This window comes from Coccinella septempunctata, chromosome 2 (assembly GCF_907165205.1).
Source record: "Coccinella septempunctata chromosome 2, icCocSept1.1, whole genome shotgun sequence".
Taxonomy (NCBI): Eukaryota; Metazoa; Arthropoda; class Insecta; order Coleoptera; family Coccinellidae; genus Coccinella; species Coccinella septempunctata.
In genome coordinates, this window is record NC_058190.1 from 31,151,639 (window position 1) to 31,169,079 (window position 17,441).

Here is a 17,441-nt window from a genome sequence, read left to right on the forward strand (position 1 = left end):
ATACTTATTTTGATTTTCGGTGTAGGTGTATCCTTAGTCCCAGAATAGTAAAACATTATTTTGCCCAAAGTAAATCTTGTATACCAGCCCTGTTGTCCATTGGAGTTCTTACTGCTGAGCCAAGCAACCTTCACTTGCAAGGTGGTACAGGAAAAACAGAGATACAGAATTAGAATACAGAAAACGAACGAAAAGGCGTACAATTTGCCAGACTCTATAACTATGTAGGTACTCTGATTTTATTTCGAGAATTTAAATGAATTTCATCGAGTTTAGAGGTAAATTCAGTTATACATGCATTAAAGTGTATTTTTCGTATATGGTTTCAATGCATTATGCATTATGACTGATAAGCAATATTGAATTTCAGTGGCTATGGAGAGAGCTCGATAACGGAAGGGCTGCGTACAGCACTGGCCCGGCTGCGACAAAAATCATCCACCCCTGGAAGTCAGTCCCCATTGCACCAGTCCCCACCCCAAGTAAGTAATATCAATAATTAATAATAAGGCTATTTTCTGTTCAGTTATGAGAAAAATATTTTCTCTAATAAGGAAACTATTCGGATATAAGGCTCGAAGCTTTACGTTCATTTTTCATACATATAAGGTAAATTTGTATTGCGAAACTCATTTCATTCGATGAAACTGTTTGTGAGAAAGAACTGAAAATAACACTTTTTATAGTTTTTCAACAGCCTATATCTCTCAAACCTATCCGATTCGGATGAAATGGTTAAGGAAAAAGTGTTTCTTTTGACATCAAGAATCTACTGTTAAAATATTTGTACGAGTAAAAGACTCACCCTGTTTAGTTCAAATAGAATTTTTCAAGCAACATTATTTCGAAAAATAAATAGTACATCAAATCTAACGCTTTTTCTACCAACAATTTTATCTTTATCTCTCCAATCGATATTTTTCCCAATTTTCCTATACCCATGCTTCTTCAGTATAATGCTCATTCGTTAATGATCAATTTCAACGAACTAATATCTTCCAACCCTTTCTCGTGTTTTAAAGGTGGCTAGAAAAACCTTAACATAAGTAAAAACTATGAATTCATGATTTTCACAAGGACAAGGTTCCTACCAATCATACACGGATATTTTGAAAAATTCTTTGCCTTCTATAGAACCAAACAAAATTTCAATCTCATAATATTTTATTTCTCAACATATTCTCCTTGGATATTGGATATTGGATACATTTATTACATCGAACCTGCAACGCGTCTAGACCTTTCAAAAAAATTTTTCTTTTTGCTTTGCAAACCAGACCTCCACAGCTTTTATTACCTCCTCGTTGGAAGAAAATTTACGTGCTTTTAAACTTTTTTTCGTTCGTATGAAATATTCAGTGCTTCAGATATCCCAATTCGACGGTCTGATAAAATCATGTCATGAACTGCATCGATATTTTCGGGGACTGAGGAGACAGAAACTCGATGACCCGATTGGTCATTATATTCAATGGAAAATTTACCTCTTTTGAAGCTTGCAGTCGTGCAGTCCAATTTTTTACGGTCGCATACGAAGGACATTGATTACCAAGGGTATTAAGCATATCTTCGTAAACCTGTTTAATTCTTAACCCTTTTAAATACAGGTACATGATGGCTCGATACTCCAATTTTTCGATTTTCACAATTTCTTTCTTTCAATTTATTGCGTAAGTCTGGATTTTTTGACCTCAAACTTCACACTGACACTTCTAATGAGTTATTGTTCGTTGATATGGTAACGTAATATTTTTTTATGCATGGAACTGTTCTAGGCTAACTAGATATCAATACATCCACGTATATCAGACTTCTTCATCAGACGAAGGTCAATTTCTAAAAATCTTTTCAATCGTAGCAAATCGGTTATTTCAATTTTTTAATAGATTTCATTCCAGATATTGGGATTGAAAACCATAAAAAGTTTCAGAAGATATAGATTGCTCGTCCCTAAGATTTCAATCATTGAAAAGTTTAAATTGAAATTAATACTCTGTATCAAAAAGATACCATCCCGAATATCTTTTTACACCTTTCTGGATACATATTTTCAAGAATACTGAAAATATATTAAATTGTGACCATCTCATTCCAAAGTATCACATTTTAATTGGTATGAGACAAGATTTCCAGAAATTCTCTTAAATTCATCGAAATATTTATTTTGTCCGAGATACAAGGCTCCACTCTTCTTCTAATTGTGTTCTCTAGAAATAAATTATGATCGCAGAGCAAGGGGTGCAAAAAGTGGAAAGTTCCTTGCGATGCCTGTAATTAGTTCCACCTGACTTTTCTCGGAGTGCGCCCATTGGAATTTTCAATAATGCAATCAAATTAGTCACGAAATTTGTCGAGGAACACTTGAGGAATTTTCCTTCCGTTGGGCCAATTAATGAGGCCCGCAATACGTCCGTATCCTGAAATAAATAGGAGTGAGGTTATACATAGGATACAACTTTATTGTTGGTATTCAATGAGAGGCTTTTCAATTAAAACCAGCCACTTTTTATGAATTCTAGGTTACATGCATAATTATTCCAATTCTTCATAATAGTTGGGGAGCCCAAAAGTGAAATTCGGGATTCACTCGAGCGTGTAAGATTAATATTAGGGAAGATACCAATACCCTGCACAGTACCTCTGCCAAAAATTAGACTTATATATAAGGGAATTGTCTAGAACAGCTCGTCAGAATATTAAAAAAACTATCATTGCACATACTCGAGCCCGTCAGATTAAGATATAAGTGGTTAATTACATATTGAAAAGTATATATTCTTTCAATCTGACAATTCAAGCGTGACGAAAATTTGTGGAAGGGCGAAAAACTTGCAGAAAAATGTAACGTATAAATTCTTGAGCGCGGTGGCTTTTTTTTTATTTTGAAGCTTATGATTCAAGAATGACAGTAGAAATATAATCTGACAGTTTCGGCAAGCCAAAGCAATAGAAATTGGCCATGAAATTCACAAAAATCACTTTTGTTGAATTTTCCCCTCTCCTGTAATTTGAAGCATTCATTAAAAAAGTTGTAGAGAATAACATTTTCTACAAATTTCGTCCGAAGCAATTTTTTCTACGTTTAAACGTTTTTGATTATATGGCGATTAATGTACAGGGTTTCTACTTTGGCCTTTCGTATATGTAGCAAAGGTCCTCGCTCATATCGCCCTTCAACTCGAAAACGGTAAGAGTATGTGAAACTGCTTCAGACAGAAGTCGTATAAAATTTTAATATCTACAACTTTAATAATGAATACCGAAACGATAAGGGGTACATGGAGGAAAACATTTAAAAAAAATGCCTTGTTATCATCTTTAACTGTCCGATTAAGAAAACCACCTCTGAGTAGTGTCAGATTAATGGGTCAACGCGTCTGCAACATCACCGCTGTGACATTGTGTCAGGCTCGAATCGTCAGACTCTCAAAAAGTAGCTTCCGTTCGGTCCAACTAGCATATCCTTTCAAAATCTGACATACCCGAAAACGTTTTTTTTGCCATTCTCAACTCTTCCGTACGGCCAGCCCCCTCCACACAAACTGTCAGATTAACACGAATTCATTATCAGAAACATAGGGCATATACATTTTTTTTTTCATATTTGAAAATATGCAGACGGTTTCGCCACCGGTGTAAAGTTGAACAAAAAATTTGTTGCAAATATCTGGGATAGCAGACTCAACTGGAAAAGCAAGCAAGTTCATGGATTGATATGGCCGATACTTGAAATGAAAATTATGAGATGATTAAATTACCATTACTAGCTCTAGTCCGATTTGTACCTGAACTGAAATTGCTCCGAATGTTCCGGAAACTGTCATTACTTCCTCTAAATTCTTAGGCGTAGAGTTAAATGTTTGCTTATATATTTCAGTTCACCTTCACCCACCTGGAGGTTATTGTTATAGCGAAACACGTGTCGTGGTTTAAAAACTCATTTTGTGAAATTCTAACTGTTTGAAGTTAAAAAAAGCTGTTTACAAAGTTTCAACAACTATGTGGACCTTCGAATGGCTCTTCGGAAATACATATGGGCTGAAGCCGAAACTGGTTTTATGGTCAAATGTCTCACTATCACCTATGCGTGCTTGAGCATGATGGACAAAAACTGAAGAAGTCACCACACGCAGTGCTTACAGAAATTGCTGTATTAATGTTGCGGGAGCTAGTTGAAGATCGTACATTTTGAATACCCTACATCTGAATTCAAGAAAATCTCCAGGAAGCAGTAAAAATATCACACATCGGAAAAGTCTTACCTGGAGAATAAGGCAGCAAATTGAGTGGGATACCTACTTAATTGCCTAAGTTTGACTAGCTATAACTTCGGCATTACTTAAGTGTTACTGGATTTTTACCCTGAGATGTAGAGATGTAAATTGTTTTTTGTCTCAATGTCACTGATGCGAGGTATTTATTTCCTTCTTGTTGTAGAGCATATGAATGCAAGCCAAAAATTTCCATATTTTGGCGTAAAATTTGGGAATAGTAGATGGCCTTACAAAGTTATTTTTTATGGTGGGTAGGTTGTTAGGTCAACAACTCGAGATCTCTTCGTTTTTTGTTATGGAAATACTTCTATTTGATGACCTCACCATTTTAATTTTTAAATTATTTGCCGACAGATTCTTCGATTTGTATCTGACCTATAATTGCTTGAATGTTCTGGAAATAATCAATATTCATTAAGTACCTCCTCTATAGATAATCAGAAGTTTAAGAAGTAGAAATATTTGCCTTTTTTCCGTACTGAATAATTCAATTGTCATCCAACCACCTAAACTGGCTTCTGTAGTAGCGAAATACTTGTCGTCGTTGAATAATTAATGTAAGTATGCATCCTGTTATTCAGGTTTCAGTTTAACCAATCTCATTTGAGGACCTCATTTCAATTTTTCGGTCGTTTCATGATTTTTCCGAATAGAATCGAGATAATTAGTTTTTCTCACCTTATTTACAATCTCCCCAATTATCAAAAACAAATGAATGTTGGACGACAAGGACAACTTTTTCATTAAAACAGGAAATATCCCAATACAAGGCAACGACACATCAAATTTCAATTTGTATTCGGAGTCCGATGTAAAATACGAATTGATTGATTTCGAAACGGCACAGATTCATGTTTGGATGTGGAAACATGCTTTCGCCTCGTGTTTTTTAAAATCCTGTTATTATTTTCCGATCAATTCACCCATGAATTCATGCTTTCGGTGGAATATATAAAGCAAACTCGGCTTGAGTTCTTCCAGTCTTTTGAAACAGTGCAATATATTTTTTCTCAATTGAAAAATGCAAGGAAAAAATCAACCTTTTGTGTTTGGTTAAGTTTGGTATACAGAAATACGATGACTCTCACAGGAGGAATATTAAATGAATGTCTGAAATTAGCATGACTCTCAATTATTTGAATACTATGTCGCAAATTCATCGGATGATGATATCGAGTTGATGTGATATACACAGCGTAACAACTAATTTTATGCAAAAATTGGTTCTAGCTCTTTCCATTTCCAAGATACAGAGTATTTAAATTTAAGAATTTCTGAAAATAATTTAGGAACATTTGAGGTGAGTGTGATAGCTTGAAGGATTTATGAACAATGGTGGTCATGTGCGGTCAATATAGGAACATCTAGTTTTTTGCTTTCAGTTTCAACTTCGCCAAGAATATACACATAAGATAATCTGTTATCCGAATTATCAGGAAGCAATGGTAGGACCTCATCTCGTGATGACTGACTCAACCAGATGGCCTTCGGATATTGGCTTGTTCGATTTTTTGTGTTAATGAAAATGGAAACTGTCAGAAAAATACTTCGGACCAAGTGCAAAACAAAAGAGTATTAGTTCAAAATCTCAACAATAAAATTCGTCTGAATTATTCACAATTTTTCTCACCATAATTCTTCAACAATCGCCGTGAAAATGGGTAACAATAATAAATCTTTGTCAACATAAACACTTTCAATAAACTGTTTCAATTTTCTGCACACTAAATCGCACGATACAACAATTCCTTGATCTGATGCAACTAATCAGATAGACTCGCAAGTTTTGAAACATTCATTGTCCAGCCATTTATTTATATTTTGTTTCGTTTTTCTGATGCCGGAGGTTCCTTCCACAGTCCGTACTTGAAATTCAATGAAATTTATTCGAAATTAAAGGGGTTGTAGCTCAGACATTTTGAATACTTTGTATAGACAGCAACCATCTCAATTAATGCTACAGTGTCCTGCAATAACGCGTTGCGATTTCATAGCTTCCGAAGCAGGCATCTTAGAAATTTTCTTGGAAAATCTTAGAAATTATTCACCACATGAGTGATTCTTCGAATGTCACCCGTATAATTCCAACTATTTTCAATGATTTTCAATATCTCTGTCATGACGCAAAATATCAAAGATATTTTACCAAAGGTATTCACAGGTAATTACAATGAGGGAACAGTAGTTCGGTAAAAGTCCTGTACCGATTGCCAGAAGCAATCATGCAGTACGAATTGGATAAGAAATTTTTTTTTGCTGAAAGATTTATGTAGTCGTCTTTCCTAAATAATTATTCTGTGTTCAAATATGAAGAACTTCGAATTGTTATTTCCTGATTTGTTTCAAAACTAACACCTTGTATATTTACACGATAATGTAGGCTACCTTATACTTCCTCAGAAGTAACTTTAGGGTAAGTTTTACTCTTCCGTTCAGCAGACATGAAAAATGGCAAAAACACACAAAAAAACGATGATTTGAGACGGGATTTTTAAGTAAAAATTCTATTTACAGCCTGAAGAAGGCGCCAAAAAATCCGCCGAAACGTTGCTAAGAAAGATGGTTCCATCAACAAGAACTTATACTAAATATATTATTATTATAGTGAAACAAAAATATTCACTGCGTATATGAAAAATGACATCACGACTGAAAATCTTTTTTAACATCTTCGAGAGTTCGCCTATAGTTGATGAAGTGCATAATCAATGTAGATCATTGATTTTTCCCGGATTATTATTGGATTCTAGCTGAGGCTTTCATCTTTCAACTACTCTTATTGCTAGCTTGAGATATATACAAAAGTGATTAAACTAATTTAACTTATTTCATTGACACTTATTGAATATAACAATGTTCGTTTACCCTACCTGCGTATTAATGAAAAGAAATTTCATAAAATAATAATATAAGAACCGATTAAATTTCAATTTGCAGGCTCTCACTTTTGTTGCGTATTTTCTAATCGAATTATCTCTACTTTAATTCACCAACACCTGGTATCATTATTCCAAGTAGACTAGCGCTTGAGACAAAACTAACCACAAAAGATGATTAATGAACAGGACATTCAATACAGATTATCTCACAAGAATGGCCACAAAATATGACATCCATCCCCACATATAATGGAGCTAGATTATTGTAACGTAATCAGCATTTCACCCAACAATACGCCGATTACACTAATTAATATCCAGTTGAATATGCCGACTTGATCCTGTCCATCGTTCCGTGAATATAAGCTTTTCAGAAATTGTAGCGAATTATCAGGGGACGGACGTTTCAATTTACGAATCATTGACCTGTTTTCAGGAATTTGATGTATTTCGAGAAATTTTAATTGCTATTGTACTCTGAAAGCTTCACATATTTGTCCTCAATAAAAAAACACTTTGATCCATATACACGTTTCCTTTTCATTGATCATGGTTGATAGCAGCACAGCCTCTCTATATGTATGGTGCTGTGATGGCAGACTCTTCACAAAGAAGAGAATGATAAAACAATCTGTCGGACAGAGAACCTTTTACCTATACAAATAATTGTATTGTATATTGCATTGATTCGATTGATTCGAAACGTCCAAATACGAAATTCTCTTTATATGTATGTGAAGAATGAATGAGAAAATAGTGAAATCGTTAGATCTTTCTGAACTTCTCTCTATATTCTATTCAAACATTAAACATTATTGTAGCTTCCGAAGAAATCTTAAGTTTCGAAGGAGACCAAATATTCATATGAAAATATTTGCAGAAAATATCAGAATACCTACATAGAATAAAATATGAAATTTGACGTATTCATCTCACAATCACCCTAATGACCATGTTGAGATAAATTCATCAAAATGACAATTCCCAGCAGTAGTCGACTGTGTGAACCATATACATATACTCCATTCACTTTTATTTTAGCACTCGTTTGGCCATGGGAATTTGACACATTTCACCCTGTATAGTACGAAAATGTGGGGTTATGACGCTTGTCGAAACATTTTTAGTTTTTAAATCAGCGCTATGTTGTCCGTTCTACGTAAAAGTTTCTGTTATTACGTATTTTATCAAAATGTCGAATCTCTTCGGAAAATAAGTGACGAACATAATTGAAGTTTATACAAACTGATTGAAGGCATATCAAATCCTGTTATTAGCATGGAAAATACAAGAGATCAGTATAATATCATAATATGCACTAGCTTGAGGAGAGTTAATGTTCGTTATCTTCTTTGGCTAAAGTTTGAATACGTTACATCAGTTGTAGATTTCAAAAATATTAATCCGAAGATGAAATGCATATGATGCAGTGGTTGGGAATGGGTATCTGCCGAAGGAATCAACAGATAATTACAATAATTTTAAATTCTTCAACAAAAATCATCTTGCATCAATTTTGGTAAAAGGAATTGAAGGAAGTTTCATATCAAGATGAACTTCACCTTTGAACAAAAATTTCACATGAATAAACAATTAACAGGACAACTGGCGCGTATTTGTGGCTGTTCATCTTAATTAATTTATATAATAATAATTGAGTATTTATTGGTACCTTTAGACATTTACAATGTACAGGACAAGTCAAATGAAAAATAGGAAAATCAATTTTCGGGATTAATCTACGATTATATTCATCGAAAATCCTGTAGTAAACTTTTCGCATTAATTCACTCAAACATTAAATTCTCAAATGCCACCACTTTTTTGCGTCTCCCAATAGAAGGAAATTCTTTGTCATCCTCTCCATTCACAATTTTTCTGATTGTGGAAATATTCAGCTGAAATATAAGTCCATTCAAATGAAACATTATATAAATTCTCTTACATTGAATATGTTCGCTACCGTTTGACGTATTGTGCATTTTAGAATATCAGGGTATAACTATTTGAATTAGCGAACCTGAATTCTTAATAGCACTTTCTGAAACTCTGTCTCTTTTTTGAATCACTTTCGGCATTTTCGCAATAAAAATTGATATTAGTTGTGGCAACGGCGTTATGACATTGACGACATTTCATGAGTGCCAACCTTACACCGTTCTGGTTACAAAAACGTGAGAAAATTATTTCATGGCCGACCGAGTGCTAAAATAAATGTGAATAGAGTATAGTAATTTATTTACTCGTTTTCATAATAAATATACCAAAATACCGAGAAATATTTCTAGGAGGTATTCAACATCTGAAAATAAACGGCCTTTGTCTGATTATTATTTCCAAAATCGCTTATTTGTGAATTGCTGACATTATTGTTTCAAATTTTTCTTGCACAATACACCTTTCTCATTTTTTTTGAACACGCAATCAATTATGAATACGAATGACAAACAGGGTGTGAATGAATAGTTAAAAAACAACTTCCTGAAGATGGTACATGAAGAGCAAGTTTTTTCTTAGAAACCAGGAAACTGAAAGAGAAGTCTTCTATGGGAGCGCGGGTGAAATAAAAAAAATTTGGCGTTGTTTTGATTGCAAGGCGTAGAAAAAGCCAGCCCTAACATTTGTTTTGCGAGAAACTTGTGTCTTTATTCATATTATACCATTAAAAAATTAATCTTTGATTCATTTTTGTGGACAAATAAGACAATTTGTAATTTCGTACTTAAAGTAACGGGAGCCAAGTTCCTATAATTTTTAGAGATCTACATGGTTCAAAACAGGAATTGAAAATTTAAGGTTAACGTTTTTCATACTCGATTCCAAAGATATAATGTTTATTAGTTGAACTACCGAAAGGCTGGGGTGCTACAACCATTTTTCTACGCCCATATTAGGAACAGGTGTTGCTTTGTCACAGCAACACGCCGAAGAAGCATGTCGTATAAGCACCAAGCAGCTCTGAACTGTGTTTCTCCTTTCATGTCATCTGAAGTCGAGATGATAAATCGTCCAGCTATGTTATTTGCGAGCCAAAGGAGAATTCTCCGCATCCATTAAGGGAGTTAATGCTGAAAGTAAAAACCTTGGGGTCGAATATTACGTAGTGAAAAATGTTCCAGACAGATTTTGAAAAAAGGGTCGAATACAGCTCCCCAAGTTTCGGGCAAACATCGCCTCATTTCAAGAAGGATGCGTGGAATATGACATGGATCGTGTTTGGACATAATTCGAGCGATTTCTTTCATGGTGTCTGAGTGAGTCGAAGAAGACGTAGAAATGAATATTAAGAGGAGTTAATACCACGGGACTTTCTCGCCAACCGTATAAAGCGTAAAAAGGGAAAGACTACCAGAATTTGGGGTGTTGCCAGAACATTCGAACGATAAGTAGAAGTTACGAATATTACAATAGTTTCCACTTTCGTCGAAAAGATGACAGCACTTGAAGAACGTCTTTTTTCAATTTCACCAGGATACGAATTGTAGCCAATAGCGAGACTTTTTGAGAAATTTTTTCATGTGGAAATTGATAGAAGAGATAATTTAACCTTGGAAAGTTAATAACATGAATGAATATTTGTTCTTTAATAAAAAAATTTTTTCCCGTTTGACGAATTGACTTTTCGAAGTGACTGATTGAATTAAATTATAATGAAAACCCCATATAAATTAGTGGTTTCTGACGTAAAATATTCATTCTCTCTTTTTGAACTGACCACTATAACGGTGTAGACCCCTCTTAAAGGTAAGGGACTTGAGTGAATATTGCTGGGGAGTGGAGGAAGGTGAACTTTATCTGTTAGTTCAGGCTACATAAGAGGTTGGAGATAAGATAAGGGAACTTGGGAAGAGAAGACTGCGATCCACAATGAATCTAGAAGTTGACGGCGAAGAAATCGACTGGAAAAATGAATCAAAAAATTTAGGAATAACGCTTGACAAAGGACTCACTTGGAAAAGTCATATCAAACAATCAATTGACAAAACGAAAGCAGCGATGAAAAGACTCTACCCTCTGATAAGAAGAAGAATCCATTAGTCGAAAGAGACAAAATTGAAGATAATTAAAGCCGTTGCTAGGCCTCAACTGACTTATGGATCAGTTGCCTGGGGTTTCGTGGCAAAGAGCCATATCAAAAGAATTCAGGACACTGAAAACAAGCTGCTACGATGTGCAATAGATGCACCTTGGTTTGTCAGGAATAGACAGATTTATAGGGAAAAAATAATGGGAAACCATAATGGAATTCATGAACAGAAAAGCAGAGAAATTATTCGAAACAGCGAAAAACCATCCGAATCAAGAACTCAGGAGACTAGTGGACTACGACCCAGAGGAAGACAGAAGGAGAATCCGAATTTTTCGTCTAACTTGCAGATTTTCCCCTTGCTACACAAAAAAAGGAACTTGTTTTACATATAGGAAATGAAAATATGAATCAAAATTTGTTTGAAGTTTCTGACATTGTTTTGCTTAAAGGGCCGTTGATAAGACTTATTGCAAAACATCTCTAATATAACAAAAACTTTACTTGACTTTTATGCAATTCCTCATATTACTATAGGTACTTCCTCTTAATCAGCTCTTTTATCCTTGTCCATCGCTGGTCTCTTCAGTTTTTTTCTATTACTGCTTGTCCGTAGCAATCAGATTTTTTCAGGTACTGTCTGGATGTCGTCATGCCATCTCCTTTGGGTCTGCCCTATCTTAGGTATACTTCTTTTGCCCTATCTTATGTTATACTATAGGGGTACTACGTCTGGTCTCGAAAATGAGACCAGACGAGGCTCTCGTAGTCATCACTTCTGGTGATCAAGTATCTCAGATACTTGAGTTTCTTAGGACTCTGGAACTGGACACTTTTCTGTATTTTAAATACCTTCTGAAACCGCTGTACGGAACAAGAATTAATTAATTTTCAACAAAGCTGTCTGACAACCAAGAACACTATTATCATCATCCTAGTGCACCCACAAATCTGTTTGAGTTCCTCAGAACTTTCTTGAGTAATTGAAGCGAAAACAGAAAATAGCTGTATTAAATGAAAATAGTTTTCTATTTTCGCTTCTCGTTCTTCTAGTTATCCGTACTATCATAATTCTACGATATCTTGTACCTCTCCTCCTATACTCGTCTACATATTTATAATGAATACCCGGGCATATTAAATTAGCGCGGGACCAAATGGTTTCATAATTTCTCGTGAACGCTTGAAGATGAGCCATCCATTTAACTTTTATGAGCGACTAGACATTCGCGTACAAATTTCCCACTTATAGGGGTCTTCGGCTCCGGGATGCAGAAATTTAAGAACTATGACGTCGTTGGGGGAGGAAAATTATGTGATGGAGAAGTTTCTGCCTTAATTTTCTCGTTGCAATGTTATGTCAAGTCGCAGATGCTTCATTAACTCCTATTGATATACTGGGTGTCACATGAATTCTGTTCGCTGAATAATTTCTAGGAAGGAATCAAAATTCACGTTTGCGATTTCTGAGTTAAGCATTGACTAGAGAGATGACTCCTTGTAGAGTTTTGTAATACTCTTGTGAAACCGAAAGTAGCACGTTTCTTAGCGATATCTAAATTTTATTATGACAAACTCCTCAGAAAATTCTGTGCAGTGAAATTACGAAAACTAGTCTTGAAATGAAGCACTGCTTGATCATGAATACCTTTACTATTAAAAAATTTTCCTTTTTGAGCTTGTGTGAGGAATGACAATAATTTGATGAAACAAAAAAATATTAAAAGATGAAAATGATTTTTTTCGACTTTTCGACAACATTAAACATGTGTCTTTATCAAGAAATTGAAATGAAAAACTACTGAATAACAATAATATTATTGTCTCAATAATCAAAATTATAAAAAATGATAAAGGAGGTCACAAAATCGATGTCGAAGTTGGCATATTGACAATCTATCAAACGTGAAAACTCGAATTTAGCCTATTAGAACTTATTGGGATATACGTTGATAAATAATGCCGAAGTGGGAACAACAGCATTGCCTTAGTGGGCATATTTTCTGAGATATTCAGAAGAAACAATTTTCGCATTTGGACAAAATTCGTTGTCTTTCGTATTTCAACGATATCTAAAGTATGAAACGCGAAAATTTTCTCTTAAATTCTACCCCAAAGATAGAAATCTCGTAGGGTAAGATCTGGAGTTCGAGGCGACTATGGATATGGAGATGGATCCTCCTTGACGAATGGCATCCATTTGGAACCAGTGATTGAAAACCATTGCAAGGGGCAAGTGTTCGACTACATTAACTAAAATTTCGTAGAGCTTCGCAGCGTTTAAATTTTTTCCGTAAATGAAATATGTGCAATAACAAATAGTCTTCTATACACAACTAATAAGGTTTTTCTTGGAATGATATTCAAATAGTACCTATAGAGGAGGTGGTGAATTCATGAAGTGAATTGAACGGCAAGAAACGGGGAGATCCGAGCTCAAACGCGCCCGGAATATTACGTATTCTTTCACCAGTTAGTACCAAGATAATTAAGTCAGAGCTCAGCTTCAAAACTACGAGATTCCAGGCCAGGAAAACAAGGTACGGCGGTGGAAAAAGGTTCTACGCTTTATTTTCTGCTCCCAATGGGTTTGCACGCCAGCCAGGAAATCGTACTTCCAGCAGTGGTAGAACTGAATACCATGGTGGGTTGGTTGGTGGGTTTCCAGTTAAATTTACGATGTGCTTTCTTACCTCTGGACTCGATGTACGGTTGTTTAGTCTCGGAGATCGTTACCAGTGGTTGCTCTGGCACTTGACGTATTCGTGGAGTCCTTCGCAAAAGCAATTAGGGCAGTGAATATAGAGGGGTGGCGCAAATCGAACTTAATGGTGTGGAATCACGTCTATAAGACTATATATACACGTACTTTGGAAGAAAGCAAGCATCAAGCAACAATAATCACTTAAATTCAAAGAAGAGTAAAATCTAATTCTATCACTACGAACGGCCTCGGCTCTCAATAAAGAAGGATTATTACAGAATCATTAATATGGCGTAAGCATTCATTTATCATTAGATACTCAATACAGATACGTAACCAAATACAAAAAAATCGACCAGCAAGATGACATCGCCTTTTGTATCCACCAGTGGGGTGTGGAAACGGTATGTCCCTCATTTGCCAAAAATCGGTTTCATTTGCGTCGATGAAAATATCTTGACTCTGGCTCATCGGTACTTACTAACAAAAACTTGGTTATCTCCAAATTCTGGATATTTTTCACGGTACCTACTACATCATTTTTCAGAAATGAACAAGGAATAAAACGATCCGGAATGTTCGGGTTCCAGCGATGTCGAAATCCTGAATTGGAATCAAAATTATGTTATTTGAAACCAAAACGCAAACATTGATCGAATCGTTCTGAAGAAAGGATGAATTTTTTCGAAAAATTATACCTTCATCACAAGATGTTTTCAAGAAGTAATGAATCTAGAAGTGCAGAACATTTGATGCAAAAAATTTCTCGTTAAATGAATGTAATCAGTGCATTGATAAACTCACACCGCTAATATATTTATATGTATTCCTGCGAAGTATAGAATTAGAAATTCGGAATATATTATTATGATTCCGAAAATGTTTTATTTTGAATATCACAGCAAATATGGTACCTAGGCAATGAGGTTATTCCCACAAATACATTACTTTTCAACATAGATTCTATTATGGCTATAAAAATGGAATACTAATCTATTCCAAGATTTCCAACTTTAGCAATGAGTGTTGTGAGCTCTCCCTGCATCTGGATTTATAATTTTGACTCATTCAACATAAACATCATTTTCATCCTCATTCCTCAAGAGTCCAGGAAAGACAATTTTCCAATATAAAATTTCCAATAAACCTTGAAATATTAAACGTTTCTGCAGATTCTGCGATTCAGATTCATAATTTCATGTTGCAGAACGATTTACTGGCGAAAATTTTACATTCAAACAACGCGGAATTTTATTGGGAATCATAGGGCTACTCGCTACTCTTTTGAAAGTTGGTGTCATTTCCGGTAAAAGCAGAACTCCCACGAATCTCAAAGAATTTGCAAGAAGTCATCTCCCTATTCAAAGCTTAACTCTGAAATCGCAATCGTAAATTATTTTGATTCCCAAAAATATTCCAACCAACGGAAATCGTGTTTGAGCAGGTACTCAGAATAATATCAATTTATTTTCGACAAAACATTTCAATCGCACTAAATCGAATAATCAATTCAACCATAACGAATCATCATTATTTCCATTCGAATATTCGACGAAGCAATCAGAAAATCACTCTACCTATGAATCCCACAGGAGTCAGTGTCTATAGCTTATAGGACCGTATGTGTTTAATTGAATTGAAAATTTAATGATTTCCGCGAGTAACGTTTCCTGATTGAGCTCGGTCAAAGTTAAATTGGTTCGATCGGAAACTTCGATTGTTTTCAATAATTGCGGAAATACAGAGTTTCAGGAGCAAAGCCGAGTGGAAGAAAACGGAAATTGTTGGTTGCAAGTTTGCAACATCGAACTTCCAGTATATCTTTATGTCTATGCACGTGCTGCCGTTGGAAATTGGGGTCAATCTTGTTAGAATCTCAATGGATAAGGTTGTGGTCGAACTGATTTCGATGCGGAGGGACAGGAATGAGGACTTAGCGAAGGGCTTATAATCGAGAGAGGACAAAATAATAGTCGTGAGAACTTTGGACGAAGTTCAATCGAATTAATCCTATTCGTCATCGATATTTGATTGAATGGCAGAAGGACAGTCTTAAGGCCAATACAAGAAAGATTTTGTACAAGAAAACATCTAGTTTTGATAGTTAGGTAAATGACCGATATCCTGTAGTATTCATTAATATTCGTCTAAATTTTACGGAAAAACACCCTGACTATATGAACGAAAAGTGAGAAATTGAGCTGAATAACTCGCATGTTTGAACTTGTATTCGAAATCCGTTGTTACATTCTACAGGCCCTTTTTTTTAAAGAATTTAAATATGATATTATTGAATTTTTGATCCAGTTATTATAGAGATACGACAGGAATTGATTGATTGATTGATTTTTCAAATGTAAACTATTCTGGAAACTTCTTTCATGTTGCTGCAGTTTTTTTTGCTGATTTCGAAAATGTATCATATGTCGCTATTCACATGAATATTACACGAAAAAGAATTTCAATACTTTTTCCTGCTGAGTTATAGGTAAGTAGGCTGGCATTATCATAGCGACCGTTGAATATGCATTATCTTCTGTGAACCTTAACCTCTATCCACTATGATTGGATTCACGGATTGAACAATAAAATTTACGATACAATAATACAAATTTATGAACAATTAAGAAACAGAATGGAAAACGGCCTGAGAGAAGTCACCAGTATTCACATCGGCAACGCCATACGTAGTGTTAGGTCGATGTCACACGCGTCGATTTAATCGCGTCGGTTTATATCCAAAATACAAGGCGATGTGAGGTCGTGAATAGAACGATAAAACCGCCGCGTCTGACATGTTCCATATACATACATACCACTGATGACTGTACGAAAGGCTCATAAAAACCGAGACGGATAGTGGTCCTGACGATCCTTCGAGTCGGTTTCAAAATCGCCAGGCGATTCATACCGCTTCGTCTGACATGGTCCATTTGAAACCCACTGACGACTCTCCGATACGGTTCTACTCTCGAGAAACGTCTCGGACAAAACCGCCGCGTCTGACATTACCCTTAGTTTGGCATGCTTATCTAACGATGGTTCACAAGTCGAACACTACCGTTGATAGATATACCTATTTTTTATCACCTTTATTTTTGTAAAAATTATAATTATATTATTAACTAGCTGACCCGGCAAACGTTGTTTTGCCATATAAATAATTTAGGGGTGGACTACCCCTAACATTTAGGGGGATGAAAAATAGATGTTGGCCGATTCTCATAGATACCGGATAAGCACAAAAAATTTCATCAAAATCGGTCAAGCCGTTTCGGAGGAGTATGGCAACGAAAACTGTGACACGAGAATTTTATATATTAGATATTTGCATCCATGTTTATCAAGTTGTTATTATGTGTGTATGTATTTCCCAAATTATAATTATAGTTTATAATCTTATTTTTTCATATAACTGACTCTTTAAAGTTTCTTTCATAAATAGAAAAACCGATAATTGAATAAATTCTTTTCTTTAATAGTAAGACGAAAGTCTTTTATCCTCTTAAGGATATCGATCCCGATATCAATACATAAAAGAAATAATTATTCGACTG

General features: G+C 35.1%; 1 protein-coding gene across 2 annotated transcripts in view; it reads left to right on the forward strand.

The window, feature by feature from the left end:
* Positions 1-17,441, forward strand: part of LOC123306880 — a 306,081-nt gene that overhangs the window by 31,795 nt on the left and 256,845 nt on the right. For both annotated transcript variants that reach the window (XM_044889060.1, XM_044889061.1), the window contains exon 2: positions 371-482. The gene's annotated coding sequence lies outside the window, so the exon portion shown is untranslated. The remainder of the gene's footprint in view (positions 1-370; positions 483-17,441) is intronic.